This window comes from Excalfactoria chinensis, chromosome 1 (genome assembly GCF_039878825.1).
Source record: "Excalfactoria chinensis isolate bCotChi1 chromosome 1, bCotChi1.hap2, whole genome shotgun sequence".
In the NCBI taxonomy this organism is placed as follows: domain Eukaryota; kingdom Metazoa; phylum Chordata; class Aves; order Galliformes; family Phasianidae; genus Excalfactoria; species Excalfactoria chinensis.
In genome coordinates, this window is record NC_092825.1 from 47,222,588 (window position 1) to 47,237,807 (window position 15,220).

The window sequence follows — 15,220 nt, forward strand, 5'->3', positions numbered from 1 at the left end:
TGGACTAGGCCAACTGACTTCCTCCATCCTATTCATCGTGACTGTGTGGGACCTCCAATGGCAGCGGTGTGGTGCAACATTTCACAGTGTTGGCGATAGAACTGCAGCCCTCAGGAGCCATTCCTTCTCAGTTACATCTTTTATCACATGAGTAATCTCCAAAACTGCTCCAGGAACAACTTTGGCAGGTCCCAGGGAGCTGATCTGAACATCATCCCTCTTTCTCTGGTTGTTCATTGCCCCCTTTGAGCTGCCCCAAGAATTAATGTGGCCCAACAGCTCAGGGCATTCTGCCTACCTGATGTCACCTGGTTTATTTTCCATCTGCAAACTAAACTTTCCATCTGTCTGATGAGCAGCAGCACCGTCAAGTGTCGACAGCTTCATTTTCTTCTATCTAACATGTTTCCCAGCCAACACCAAATGCTGTTTCCTGGGCAGCACAAGGGTAACAGAGCACGTAGAACCTCAAACACAAGGTCTGGCTGGCAGAGAAGCAGCAGGGACAGGATGGAGAGAACATGGGAGCATGAGGGTACTCTTTAGGTCACGAGTGAGTTGACACTCAAGGAGAACCTCCCCTCTTCACCATCAAGCGTCTTGAAGCACTTCATCCTTGGTTTTGCATGATGGTCTGTGGAGAAACCATAAATGGTTGGGACCATGGGGACTGAATTTTGCTGCGGCCTCTTGGAGATGCTCCCACTCAAACAAGGCAAGGCCCAGCTGCATCAGGGCTGTGGGAGAGGTGGAAGTTCTTCACACAGAGGGGGGTGACACACTGGAACAGGTTGCCCAAGGAGGCTGTGGATGCCCCATCCCTGGAGGCATTCAAGGCCAGGCTGTATGTGGCTCTGGGCAGCCTGGTCTGGTGGTTGGCAACCCTGCACATGGCAGGGGGTTGAAACCAGATGATCATTGTGGTCCTTTTCAACCCAGACTATTCTATGATTCATTCTGTGATTCTATGAGAGGTTGCAGTCAGCAGACAGAAGGCCTGCACCACTGGAGCTGCTAGTATGGATGTTCAATTATGTTCCTCTGTTGCTCTTCTTTGTTTAGTCCATGAGAACTCCATCTTTCACCTATTCTTTCTGATGTGCTCATGGGTCTCCTTGGGGTGCAAAGATCTTTGGGCTGCCTTGATGAACTTACATTTAGTGGCAGCACCCATTTGCAGAGCTCTAGCCCTACTGCCAAGCCAGTTTATTGACCTGGATGAAAAAAAAGTCCTTTATTTTTACTGAGAAATTATTTGAGAAATGTAACAGGCATTTTTAATCACCTAAGCATGGCTGCCATCACCAACAGCAACAGCAGAGGTGAGCTCAGTGAGAATATAGGGCTTTTTTCCTCCTGTAACATGCCACCCCATGTGGCTGCAGATCACAGTCTGTGTTAGCTTTAACTTTTTGCTCTTCTGGCACAAAGCTGAAAGGAAGGCCAAATGCATGTGACAGCTTTCTAAAGGTACATGTGGCTCCTGTGTCTCACTTGCTGACCCAACAAGCTGAAAAGTGCTGGAGCCCATTACGAAAGGCAGGAATAAAAAGGAAACCATATCCTTCCTTGTTAAGATTCTCCAACACATTAACACACCAAGTGGGTACTGTAGGTTATAAGCTCCTGAGTAAAGGCTCAGGGTACTGCACTCTTGGTTCCTGCATCTTGGCGTGTGGAGGTGATGTTCCCAAACCTTGTGGCACCCTTGGACTACGCACAGCTTTTGGGAGCATTCTGCTCAGGTAGGGGATGCTGTAATGTTCTTGGTACTGCTTTGCTCGTTTAATATATTGATAGAACAACTGGGCGTTGTTATATTAGTGATTGTTATCACACTGAGAGAGACTGGTGCTGCTGCATTCAGTGTCTGTGCTCAAGCAGGCTGTGGGGGAGGATAGAGGGGCTAAAACAAACATCAGGAGGTGCGGGCAAAAAAAACGGTGGGAGAAATTTGGAGAGAGGAGGATCTGAAGAGAGGAAAGAACGGGGCTTGGGAGAGGGAGAGGAAGATGTAGGACTTGGTGGCAATGCAAGAGAGATGATTTAAGGCCTTCCCTAAGCACCTTGCCCATTTGTGTCTCCACCCCTGCACTGGCTGAGGCAGCACAGAGGCTTCTCCAACACTGTCCCCCTGTGGGCTGCAGCAAAGGGCAGAGGATGAGCAGAGCACCCTGGTTCATGTGGGACCAGCACGGGGCAGCTACTGTAATCAAAACCCAGCTGCAGCTCTGAGCCCTTCTTCTGGCTATATATATGGCTATCGCCAGCTGATCTTCTAACACAGTGCATACATTTAAAGACTATTTCTGGTCATATCTAACTCTGTAGCATTTCCTCCACTCAGACTGAATAAGTTCGGTCACATCCTTTAAACCCCAGGAACACTCCACCGAAGGGAGAACACTCCAGGTTTGCTATTTTCTCAGTCTCAGCCCCTTTGCCTCAGGCTCTCACCCGCATCAAACAACCACTTCTCTGCACTTAAAGCTCATCAGGGAAAGCAGGAAACAGAACGAGAGAAAAATACCGTGGGTTCTGCAGTAAGGAGACAAATCACTGTTGTCAAATTTATTTGCCTCCATAAGTGGAAGAAGTACTTTTTATAGGCTTTTTATTTTAGTAACAGCAAATGATGATGTCTGCCCTCTATGTGCAATGCCCAACAGAAGGCTGTGCTGCTACATGCGTCATGTACTACACATGCCAGCTTTCTGTTCTCTTTATATTTATTGCTTTTGAGGGGGTTCAGCCTCTCCCTTTTGGGAATTATTCTGGTCAAGCAATGCCTATTGTTGGCTCTTTCCCTGTGTCTCCCTGGGCATTCACCATCACCATCATTTTTTGGGTGGTTTCCTTATTAAAAAAACCCTCAACAAGTGTGAAGCTCATGGAGAACTGGTAGGAGGAGCTACTTTTCCTCTTTCAAAATAACTGCTTGGAGGAAAGGTTTTGTTTGGTTTCTTGGGCTTTATGCGGTTACTTCTTTTAGGCTGCTTTATTTAGCTCATAGTTTTTTGTTCCTTGTATCGACCCCAAATTTTCCTTTTCTCACATCTGCTCCTGGCTATCACAGTAGCACAATCACAACCACTCCTCCTTCCTCGACATTTACACCATGCAAAGTTTTGTGTGTAATCACCATGTTCTTTTCTGTGGTTGTCATTTGACCAAATTATACATTGGAGCAGCTCAGATGTACTAAAGCACGGATTTGGCAGGGAAAATTAAATACCTTTTAAAGTCTTTCTGGACTCGAGGCACCTGTACTGGATACACAATACTCCCTGTAGAGCAAATGCTTCTGACCTTTGCCTTGTTCCATGCCTCCTGGCTAAAGTGTGGTCAGTCCATGAGGACGTGCGCACAGGAGGCAGGTGAGCAAGTCAGCAAGAGGGAACTTCCCACACCTTCAGGACAAGGTTGGTGAAGAGTGGCTAAATATCTGCCTATGGACACAGCAGAGAGAATTGGGGCTGGGAAGTGCAGACCTCCATGGCTTGGGGAACCATCATGGGGCTCTCCAGTGGGTCAGACACCACTGCCCATGTGCTGACAGATACAGGAGAGGAACCACTATAGAAAGACTGAAGAAGATGAGGACTGGGACATGGTGGCACTGGAGGAAGTGGGATTTCTTCACTATAGCAGAAATGGCAGTAGAAAAGCAGACAACAGCCAGGAGATGGATGATGCCCAAGATATGAGGTGGGACATTACTAACTGAAGAGATGCTCTGAAAACCGTGCTGCTGTGAAAACAGAAACATAGTCACAAAAATACATATTTAATATTTATTTTCTTATATTTTGGATACAGTCAAGTGCTGGAAAAAAACACCTCAGTCACTATACCCCTATGTGCGTCCATCACACTGTTCTTCTACCAATGAATGTGACCTGAAAGCAGTCTGAAATCCCAGCTCGTACCTTTACCACGGTGCCTCAGAAGAAGCAGAAACTCACAGAGATAAACATCCCTGCAGGCTGCTGTCCCAACTATGATAGAAAGCAGCAGCAGCAGATCACACCCAGCAAAGGTCAAGAGAAGAATGGGATAATTTACTCACACAAGAAGCTACTTCTAGTCAAGGGCCTTCTGAGGTTGCTGCACACCCCGAAGCTGCTGGAATTCTATTCCTCAAATGTGAGAGAGATAATAAAAGCGAGAGCCTCTACTTAGCCTTTTTCTCCCCTCCCCCCACTCTATTATTATTACTTACCTTTCCCTGGATGCTCCTTCCTGGATTTGTTATTCCATATAGGAAAAACAGGCCTAAGTGAGGCTGCCTTCTGCAGACAGCATTACCACTTGATCTTTTTCTCCTTTTAGTTGATTTTTTTTTTCCCTGACACAAATCAAAACGTTCTGATTTCCCTCCAGAGTTTTCCCCTCCGCTGCTTTTAATGCACATCTTAAAATGTTTGTCATCACAACTGCAAATCCTGTTATTTAGGACAGAAGGCCTAACAAAACCTACCCAGGATAGGGAGGGTTTTGGAGATACCACTTTGTGGCAAGGAGATAAAGGCAAACTGAGGCAAGAGATATGAGTGGTCAGGTTGGCAAATATTCAGTGTGCTCCACTGTTGTGCCACGCAGTTCCCCACATGCTGCTGTGAAGTGTATCCATCTCAGCATTGATGAGTTCCTCCTCTGGGGGCTATTTCATGCAACTGGAGTGACAGGCAAGATCAAAATACTGCAGGAACACTTTCCCAGTGGACGGTGCTTGCTTTCCCATGCTAATTCTTGCTTTCATGATCTTCTTGCTCTGAAGCCCCTGGGGTCATGATGGTGTCCAGCTTCTGCTGGGAGCTTTGGGACCACACATGGCCCTCTAGCACCTCTGCCAAAGTGGGTGCCCATGGTGCCAATGCCCAGCTCTGAAAACAACCTCAATTTCAGCTCCTTCAGAAGTAAACTTCAAGGTCTGAGTTTCATCTGGGAATAAAAGCAGATATTGCAGCCACCAGAGTGGGCTCCAACACCTCTTCCTTCTTCATAGCAAGCTGCTGGAACTCCATCCAGAAGACTGTGCCAGTACCAGAGTTCCCTCCCCATCTCCCTCAGCTTCTTTTGACAAGCCCTTGATGCATTCACATACCCCTGAGAAATGGACAGACTATTGCATTGACCACTGACCATAAACTGTTACAGTGACCATTGCAAATGCAACTGTAGGAACAAAACCATAGTGATACAAACTAGACACAGACCTCTGCTCCAGGCAGCCAAGTATTCATGTGTTTGAATCACAGGGATGTTACCAACAGCTTATGCTCAGTGTTCCAATTCTTTTGTGATCCAGTCTTAACAGCAGGACAACAAACCCGGTCCCTGAAATTTGTTGATAAAATCATTTTGAGAAAACATCTCTTTTGTTCATCCATTACAAGTCTAGAACAAAGGCACTCCATCTACAATTTTGCCTCAAGTTCAACAGAAGGAAACCTGTTGCCAGGTAAGTAAAACCAGCGTGGAAATATTTACTCTAGCCCATTACTAGGACACGGGATGCTTTGTGCTGTTCTGGGAACAGATGTGAGATGTCCTCCTTGGCTCTTGAAGTAAGCAAAGAACTTTGATTTGCTGCCAAGGAGGTTAGCTCTGACTTATTACTTCCAGAGGCTCCTTTCCCTGTAATGCCCTTACCCTTTTTAGCTGATAGATGTGTCTGTCCTCCTACACAGTTTCTTTTCTTTATTAAGTTGTTGTAATTCAGCTATCATTTCAGAGGTGAGAGAGACTGTAATAATTCTCCTCTCTCATTCCCTAGACCCTTGCTTTCTACCACAAGCCATTGCACTGCATCTGTGGATCCCAACAAGCCATTGCATTGCATCTGTGGATCACAAACATTTTACAGTGGAGGGCCAGAGTCATCAGACCTGGCAGGCCAAAGCTTTGCTCAAGTTTACAATACAGCAGTTCAGGGAAGAAGCCTCTAAAATGAGGATGCAAGGAAACAGGCTCAAGTTGTGCCAGAGAACATTCCAGTTGAATATTACTAAGAATTTCTTCACAGAGAGGCTGTGCAAGCCTTGGAAGGGGATGTTCAGGGAAGAGATGGAGTCTCAGTCCCTAGAGGTATTCAAGAGATGTTTAGACATGGCATCAAGGGATGGGCTAGTGGTGGGACCTGGTAGGTCAGGTTGATGATTGGAATCTGAAGGTCCTTTCCCATCTTAGATGATTCTGTGATAAACATGTTTTCTAAGTCCTCTTCCAATGATTTATCCATTCAGTTTGAAGCAGAGTAGATCAAGAGCCCAATTTTTCATATAACGTGTGGTTAGGAAGGTAATAATAATGACATCTGAAGAACATTTTGCCTCAAGTTGTATAGGAAGGTCAGTGTTGGAGTCATTGCCTACTGCCACTGCACTGTGGGAACACACTTGAGAGGCAGTGAAAGAGAATTAGGGAGTCAGTCTGGAGGAATGGGCAGGAACTGGGGTTTGGAGACATAGTATAAACCCTCCTACCATAGCGCTCTGTGATTTGGGGAAGCTGCATTCATTGCAAGTGAGTCATATATGGCTTGACATTGTGAGTTGGCTCCATCTATGGGAAGCAATAAAGTACTACAATAACCCCCAAACAAATTGGTGTCCCGGTCCTTTCAGCCCAAAAGGTTACAGCCAACCTTCAACTTCTTTTTTTCAAGAACCACAGCACATCTCTACCTCTGTGCTTTCAAAACCATGAGTTTGTGAGCAGCACTGCCGACTACTGCAAAGCCTTTTCTACCCATACGGAGCACAACTTGAAAGCCACAGCCTTAAGTTAATTATTAATGCACTGGTCAACAGAATATACTTTAATTACTGCACCCAAACTCTGATACCAGTTCACATACTTTTCACATGCATTAACCACTTTCCCAATCAACTTCTTATTTAGAAATTCTTATGCTTGGTGTTTGCTTTCACCCTCCTTTTCCTATATGTTACTATCTCAGAGCACTGGAGCACGCTTGGCTTGAAAAGGAGAGATAGAAAGGAAGATCCCTCGCCCAGAGAATCTTACAATAACAGAACGACATTGGTGTTTACCAAACAAAAAGAGCTGATCACTTCAAAACAGAAAATCCTTACTAAGATAGGAAAAAAAAATAAGAAATGCTGTCTCTGATGGTTTAGACACGGCCACTGAATCACTTCTCGAAGAGGTTCATGCCCTCTCTCAGCTCCTTCCTCAAGATACATTCCCACCACAGGAATTACTGGACAGCAATCAGCGACTGATGCACTGGACATGGAAAATAAGAACCAAACCATGCAAAGAATTTGATTGTTAAAAGTGTACAAGTGACTGGCCTCTCTGAAGGCAGGGAATCGTGTCAGACATTTCCTCCAATCGCTTCTTATTCTTGCTTGTCAGGGCGTGATCAAACAAGACTGAGGACATACCATTCACTCCTAGTTTTACAACACACAGCAGTGCAAACAACACAGCAGGACTCTGCTCTCCATTAGGAGCCAAATCTTAAGCCTCTACTCCTCATCTGCACTCAAATCCATATACCTGAACTCCAGTATCTGCTTCTGTACCCTCCTCTTCCTGCCCATCCCTTAAGGCTCATTAACCTCTGCTCCTTCAGCCAGGGAGGGAAGTGTAGGATCTGTAGGCTCTGGCTTGAAGCCATGCAGAGATCTGCTAGGCTTTGATGCTGTAGTGACTGGCAGTACGGTGTCTGGCAGAAGAGCTCATCCAGCCTTCACGCAGGCAATTATGGCCAATTACTTCCCCAGGGCAGTGGTTAAGGCACCAAACCTGCCAGAGTTCTAAAAGCCTTTTGACAGTGCTCTCAGACATAGAGTTTGAATTTTGGGTGGTCTTATATGGAGCCAGGAGTTGGACTTGGTGATCCTTTGTGGGTGTCTTCCAACTCAGGATGTTTCATAACTCTAGGATCCTAAGGTCCAGCAGAAACTCCCTGTACATCTTGCTGGAGCTGATCAGGGAGAGACCCCACAGAGGTGGTTTCCCATGCAGCCCACACTGGTGTCTTGCAGGAACCTGACAGTGGTAGCCCATTTGTTAGCAATGCTGGGGCTCAGAGCTGGCAATCCTTCTGGTTGTCCAAGTGCCTTTGGGAGGGGTTTCTTCACCACTCTGGAAAGCCCCTACACACGCCCCGCACACAAGCATCTGCTGCTGTGGCTCATGCAAACCACTGGAAAACCTGGGAAATGCTAGACTAAGGCATGTACAGCTAGTCAGAAATCAAGTTAGCAGAACTCATTATATGCAGTTTTAAATACACAGCAGCCAGCTGTGCCCACCAGGCTCTTTCTCATTCATTTTGACCACCAACAAAAGGCAAGACAAACATTATTAGGCATGTTCTGAGTCGTTGGGTCATTAGGGTTTCTGTAATAGCTTATGGTTTTAAGCACAGACATCTTTAGGTGGCTGAAGGCCGTTCAGCTGTTAAGGTTAAGCCTAATGTTGAGCCGTTTTAAGAACTTCATCTTTAGAAACGCTCTTATGGTACCTCTCAGTGTTGTTCTCTCATGGTAGGTTTTCCCTACTCGGCCTCTTGTTGTAGGCACCCAAAAGTAACTTGATTTTGTAATCATGCAGTTGAGTTCAGAATTGCACCTGGAATAGGTAGATTGAATTGTGCTGCACTCTGTAATAGACATTTAGACACACCGTTCCTCCCTGTGCAAACAGGTCCATGAGCAAGCTGCCTGAGGAAATGACTTCAGGAGCAAGCAGCGAGCCGTTGTTGGTAAAACCAACAGTGCAAACCAGAAAGACATCCACACTTTCTCATCCATGCCCTGCTTTCAGCTGTACCAGCGTTAACGGTGCACCCATGGCTTGGGTGTTGCTGAGCGATGGCCCAGGCCATGCTGGGCCACTTGTTGGTCTGTGGGCAGTTGTGTTATTGCTGGGTGTCTGTAGGAGGTGGCAAGTAACTGCACTGCAGATATATAAGTATATATATATGTTTCCATTCTCCTACCTTATCAAATAGCTTTTATCCCGACCCACAAGAAGTTCTATTTGCTTCCAGCTCCCTCCCTCATCCCAGCTGGGGGCAGTGAGCGTGTGGTGCTGAGCTGCAGCCGGGTCACAGCACAGCCAGCTGCCAGGAGCACTTCTCTCAGATCCCTCAAGTGCTATTCTTAGAAAAGGAAGGTAAATACTCCCGACTCCTCATTAAACCTAAAACTCCCAGAATAGCCATCAGCCACGGGAACACGTCATGTTTTTGCTGTTCCTCTTTCACTGAACCACCCCCTGGAAGGATGACCCTGTTAGTGCGGAGAACTATGTTACAGCTGAGATTTATGTGTGCACCATAGGCCCAGAGGTTCTCCCTCACGCTCCTGGTGCCATCGGGCTCTGCCTTGTCAGCTTTGTATGTTAGATGTGGCACGAGCATTTTTTCCTAACTACTTCATGCGCATTGCTTTGTGCTTGTATCATGTCCTCCGGCTACAGGACACAGGCAGGCTGCTGCCTCCTCCCTCACACACCATTAATTATTGTGCAAATTCCTCACCGTCCCTTCTCTTCATTTCAGAAGGTGATCCCAATGTTTTCAGCCACTAGAGGTCACAGGCTGGACGCGCAATGCCTGTCCCCTCGCCACCGCAGGTGTGGGGGCCTTGGGACCTAAACCTCATCCCCGGGAGCTCATTAGACATTAACTAGAAATCAAGCAAGCAAGTAAGCAAAAAGAAAACCCGACACTCCCACCCCGTGTCAAAAATCAGCGCTGTCCCTTTAAGAGCGAGCTACCACCGCTCATCACCTCCACCTCTCCGGGAACGCCCCGCCCCCATGACATCATCCCGCCTCCCGATTGGCTGCCCGCCCCGTCAGGCAGGCGCCGCCAGCCCCGCTCCGCCCCCTCGCCCTGCCTCGGGCCCGTTAGCTTCCCCAGGTGCTCGCAGATCATTGGCCGGCGGCGGTGGCGCTCACAAGCCGTTTTCCTCTCCGATTGGCTGAGCCGGCGGGGCAGGGAGGCGTGGGGCGGGCGCTTCCGCGGTTGCGAGGCGCCGGGCGGCGGTGGCGAGGCCGGGCTGCCCGCTTGGGGGAAGCGCCTTGTCGGCGGGCGGCGGCTCCGCCTTGTCGGCGGGCGTGCTCGGGGCGAGATGGAGCCGTGAGCGGGTGAGTACGGAGCTGCGGTTCGGCCGGTGGCTGCCAGGCGACCCGGCAGCAAAGAAAGGGAGCGAGGTGGGGGGAGGGCTCCCGGGGCCTCACCTCAGGGCGGCCGCCTGCCGAGGAGGGCGCGGCGCTTGGCCCTCAGCGCCCCCCGCCCCGTGGGCGCTGCCGCCTCGTGACGACCCTTCCCCGTCCGCTCCCCCTCGGAGGGGCTCTCCCTCCCTTTTCTCCCCTTGTTCCAGGGTTGGGAGCGGTGACAGCGGCGTGCCGGGCTCCTGCCCCTCCCGTTGCTCCGTGCCTGCGTTCCGCCGGGCTCGTTTTCCCCACTGGTGTTTCGTCCGCCTCGTAGCTGCGCGCTCAGGGCGCTGTGAGGTGGAGGCGTCCTTATCCCACGGTGAAATGGTGCGTGAGAGGGGCGTGTCGCTTCGGGAGCACGGATGGAAGCTGGCTCCGTCCGCTTCTTAAGTGGCAATAACTCCCCCGAGGCCTCCGTGAGCTGCGTCTGTGGTTCTTTATTCTGCATCACGCAAACCTGGTGCTAAGTGGCCCTGCGTGGTTCCGTCAATCGAGATGAGTGGGCTGAGTAAGGACTTGCAGGTTGGATGTTGCCGTACCATTTCCTTTCTGTGTCCTACGTGTCCGGCCAGCATCAGGCCCTCTGCCATGGAACCTCACATCCATCTGCCCTCAACTGTAAATACGTTCTGGAGGCATTCACAGTCTTCCTCTTTAAACCTGTGGATCTTGAGAACATTCAGTGTGCAGGTCCGTCTTTCTTTCCAATTAGCATGTGACATTCAGTAGGAGTTAGTCACGCTGTAGGTGGGTTCACACTCTTTCCATATTTGCACTGATTTTACTTTCAAGTTGGTTTTATATTTTCTTCTACCCAAACAAGCCGTGATTTTGCTGTCCCTGGAGGTTCGAGGCCAGGTTGGATGGGACCCTGGGCAGCATGAACTGGTGGGTGGCAGCTCTGCCCGCAGCGTGGGGTAGGACTGGGTGGGCTTTGAGGTCCCTTCCAACCCAACCATTCAGCGATAAATACAAAACCTTTCAATACTGACTTCAAAGTATACTTTGCTGCCACCAGTTAGTTGTTATATAAACCACCGTTAGAATCCATACCCCAGAACTGGCAGATCTGTAATGCTTTTGGGTCTTAATGAGTACATAGGTTGCTCTGCAAGTAGTGGCTCCTATTTATTTCCATGGAAACCCTAACAGATCCAAGTAGCACAAACAGCGCTGTTTGATAGAACAAATTCTCAGCTACAAAATGCTATTTTTCAGTATAGTTACCACCATTAGCAATGTCTTTTTGCCAGCAATGAACAAGAGCCTGCATGCTGCATACCAGTGGAGGTAACCCACTGTTGCTGCTATTGAAACATATCACCCACACCTCTGCACCTATCTGCGGACACAAACACTGTTTGGTCTCTATCAGCATTCAGCAAGCATCAGTGACTGTCAATGTGTGTCACGTTTTCCACGTGGGGGAATCAGTGACACACCTTCACTTCATATGCGCTTTCAGATCAGATGCCATTTTGTCAGACTGCCCCTCAGCTGCTCTCTGTCACACAGCATCAGAGTCTGATGGGATGTTGGTGTGAAGGTTCAACCTCTACTGCCGCACCACCAGTGTCTGCCTCTGATGTCATGGGCCGACGTTATAAAACAGGAGGTGTTACTTTTGGAGCAGCTCTTGTATTTTCTGAAAACAATTGGATCACTTCTGAATAGCAAATGAGAGGGCACCCGTTTGTGTTCGTTTGCTGCAGTGATGAAATGAGTGATTCGGTAATTGTGATTAAATAGAATCTAAAAATAGATTTAAAAATAAGCGTATGCTCTGAAGCTGGCTGTGAGCTCCTTTTCTGTGCTCTGGTTTGAGCTTTCTGCTCGAAGGAGGAAGAGACTCGGGGATGAAAGGGAATGCTAGAAGCTTTTTGCATGTGGGCATATTTTCCCTTCTTCATCTCCAGATGTTAATCGGGAGACTCACCAAGTCCTTCCTCACTTAAATTTAGATACCAAATGTGAATCATAGAATGGCCTGGGTTGAAAAGGACCACAATGATCATCCAGTTTCAACCCCCTGCTATGTGCAGGGTCACCAACCAGCAGACCAGGCTGCCCAGAGCCACATCCAGCCTGGCCTTGAATGCCTCCAGGGATGGGGCATCCACAGCCTCCTTGGGCAACCTGTTCCAGTGAATTTGAGACAAGAGTGGAATATTGCCAGTTGTGGCTTCATGGCATCGTACTGTTGTGTACCAAATGTGAGTAGCACTGCCTTGCCTGATTCCAACAGCTGCTGCATCTATTTAGCTTAAACTAAAGCATCCTCCCTCTTAACGTCATGTAGGGAAAAGGCCCCACAGGAGTCCTTATGCAACGAGTGGACCATTAAATAAAGTACAAAGAGGCAGAGTACGGGAGGCATTTTTACATGGGCCTAAGAGGACGTCGCAGCCATCCAAAGCAGTTTTTCATAGACTGTTAAATTTCCTTCCTCTTGATTATGGAAGTAATGAGAAACTGCTGGGTTTGGGGAGAAGTGCTTCCTTGTGACTGTGTTTTGCTGCTCCAGCTCAGGCTGATACAGTAAAGCAGCAGCAGCATCACAGACCCTTTTACCTTTGAATCTCCAGGTGTGATAAACATCCAGGCAATCAAAATACCCCTTAATTTAATAGTAATGGAGAAGCCCTACTGGATTCCATGCCCTGTTGAGCCACGATGACATCACTGTGTGGTTTTGGTGGGGGCTGTTCCAATTGTAGGGGAGGATCAGAGCAGAAGGGATTGGATGATAGAGGAAAAGCAGATAAATTCTTAGCACGCGTTCATACGTTATCACAAGATGAATTGCTACACACGTTTGGAATGTGTGAGCTGTCTCCATAGACGCTTTCTCCCCAAAGGCACAATTTGTAGTAACTCCCAGAGTTTTGTCTCTTTACTCTGTATGCCCAGCTGTCCTTCCTCTATTCTGGGTGACAGAACGCGGCTGTGCCAGTGTCTGTTTACTGCTGGTAACTCGGTGGCATGATTAAGATCCCTTTTGAAAAGCACAGCTAATTTCCTCTGTGTACAAAGAGGCAACAATTAGTACATCTTATTACGGTTACGCAATACTCTTCCTTTAAAGAATTATCAACCTTGTCCCGAGGGTCAGTGTCTTTTCCTGTTGAAGAGGAAGCAGAAAAAGCAACTGTTCAGCAGCTTGAAACCGTCAAACACCTACTCTGGGGAAAGGCAAATCTAATGATTTCCTGCTGGACACATTGCTGAGCCGAGACTGAAAACAGAGGATGTGGTTACACAGACATCTCTCTTAGTGTTGGGGCTGCCTTAAGCTGCTCCTATTCCCATCTGCTTTTTTATTATAGTTTTTTTTCCCGCTGTTCTCTGTCCCCTCAGTGGAGATGTGTGGCTGGGGGCTGCCTGCTGTGCCGCATCGCAGGGTCTGTTTTCAACCTCTCTAGGTTCTGTTGCTTGCCCCGATATCCCCCAGAATCAGCACTGGGGGAAAGGAGAAGGAATGCACAGCTGAAGCTGAGGGGAGGGCTGCCGGGGTGCTGAGAAAGTACTGCAGCTAAAAGGAGCACTACAGGGACCACAGCCTCCAACTGTCCCTAGCAGCCTTCTTTTGTGTACGTGTGACTAATAGATGGAATGGATGGGCTGGTGGCAGTTCTCAGCCTCTCTTCTTTAGTTGGATGCTTTGGTGGCGCTTGGGGAGATGGTGTGTGTTTGGTGTGTGCGTTTCACCTTCCCTCCTTGGAGTGCTTTATGGAGTACAAACACTGCGGAGCGGCTTCTTTGAGGGAAATGAATGGCACCGGGGTGAGGACAGTTTACATTACCAGGCTTAGGTATGTCACTGAGGCCAGGCGATGTGTTGAGACTTTTCAACACGGATCCTCCTCGTGGAGGACAAACGAGGCGTGCAGCGAATGCAGCCACCCGCCATCCGCATGGCGCAGTGTTGGCAGACATCAGGAAACAGAGCCAGGAGCAGCAGATCGTTTTCCTTTCATCTTGTTCTGTTCCTGACCTGAGATGCTTATTTTCCACGCAGATAAATCTGAGAGTTTGTCAGCGGGCAAAGTGCTGCCGTTGTTGAAATTGGATTGGTTTATATTTCAGAAACTAAAGGAATGAATTAAGTTTCCGCAGCGTTCCTTTCTCCCTGCCTCTCCCGTTTTCCTGCCTGCGTCCAACACTGTTATTCTTGTGTGAAGAAACACTTTGGATTTAGGAACACAACCATATCGATAACATCTCTGTCAGATCGTACAAATTAATACAGAATCACGAGTCTTTTGAAAGCTAAAGGCTGAGCTTTTAACTGGTGGGTTTCTTTTGCTCCCTGACCTCGTGCCATTTATCTGCTTTTGCTCTCCTGCTGCAAACCGGCATGCCAGCTACATCTACTTATCCTTCCTAATGAAGCTGTGCTCCCTCCTTCAGCTCGCTCTGCCCCTGCTGATCCAGAGGAGCAGGGCTTTTGTGGAGCACAGCAGAAGCAGCACAGTGCTGGTTTGTAACCAGCTGACTGCAGGGGACTGCCTCCGTGGTAGTTCCTAAACCACTGAAATAAGAGCTGTCCCCTGGATGTAGTCAGGAGCTGCTGCTGTCTGTGCCATGGATGCGTAGTGAAGTGCATGCATCTGTTTTCCCATTCTCCAGCAAGACAAATCAATGTGCTGACTACACGTTGTCTTCAGAGCCCTTCGTGTTGGGGGAATAAGGGGCTGAAACAATGTGCCTTCTTTTGTGAAGTTAAGTTTGTTTTGTGACAGGAGTCTGCATCACTGATCGGGTCAGCCTCAAAGTAATGCTTCCTGTAACGTGGCAATTGTGACTAGCTGTAGGCATGCTAGGGAGCAGTCTGCGAGTGCTGCAGCTCTTGGAGTTCTGCCCTTTCAGGGGCTCAGTAGAGACAGTGGAGGTGTCTTCACTGCCCCGTGGATCAATATGGCCAACACCCTGCTTAGCCTTGCTCAAATGAGATCATCCTTTACATGCAGCCATACCCATGTTATGATGAACTCATTCTTTGTGCAGCTGTTTATAA

At 48.3% G+C, this 15,220-nt stretch overlaps 1 protein-coding gene across 1 annotated transcript in view; it reads left to right on the forward strand.

Annotated features, from left to right (window-relative positions):
• Positions 1–10,040: 10,040 nt before the first annotated feature.
• Positions 10,041–15,220, forward strand: part of MRTFA (myocardin related transcription factor A) — a 94,415-nt gene continuing 89,235 nt past the window's right edge. Inside the window, exon 1 of the mRNA XM_072338924.1 lies at positions 10,041–10,134. The gene's annotated coding sequence lies outside the window, so the exon portion shown is untranslated. The remainder of the gene's footprint in view (positions 10,135–15,220) is intronic.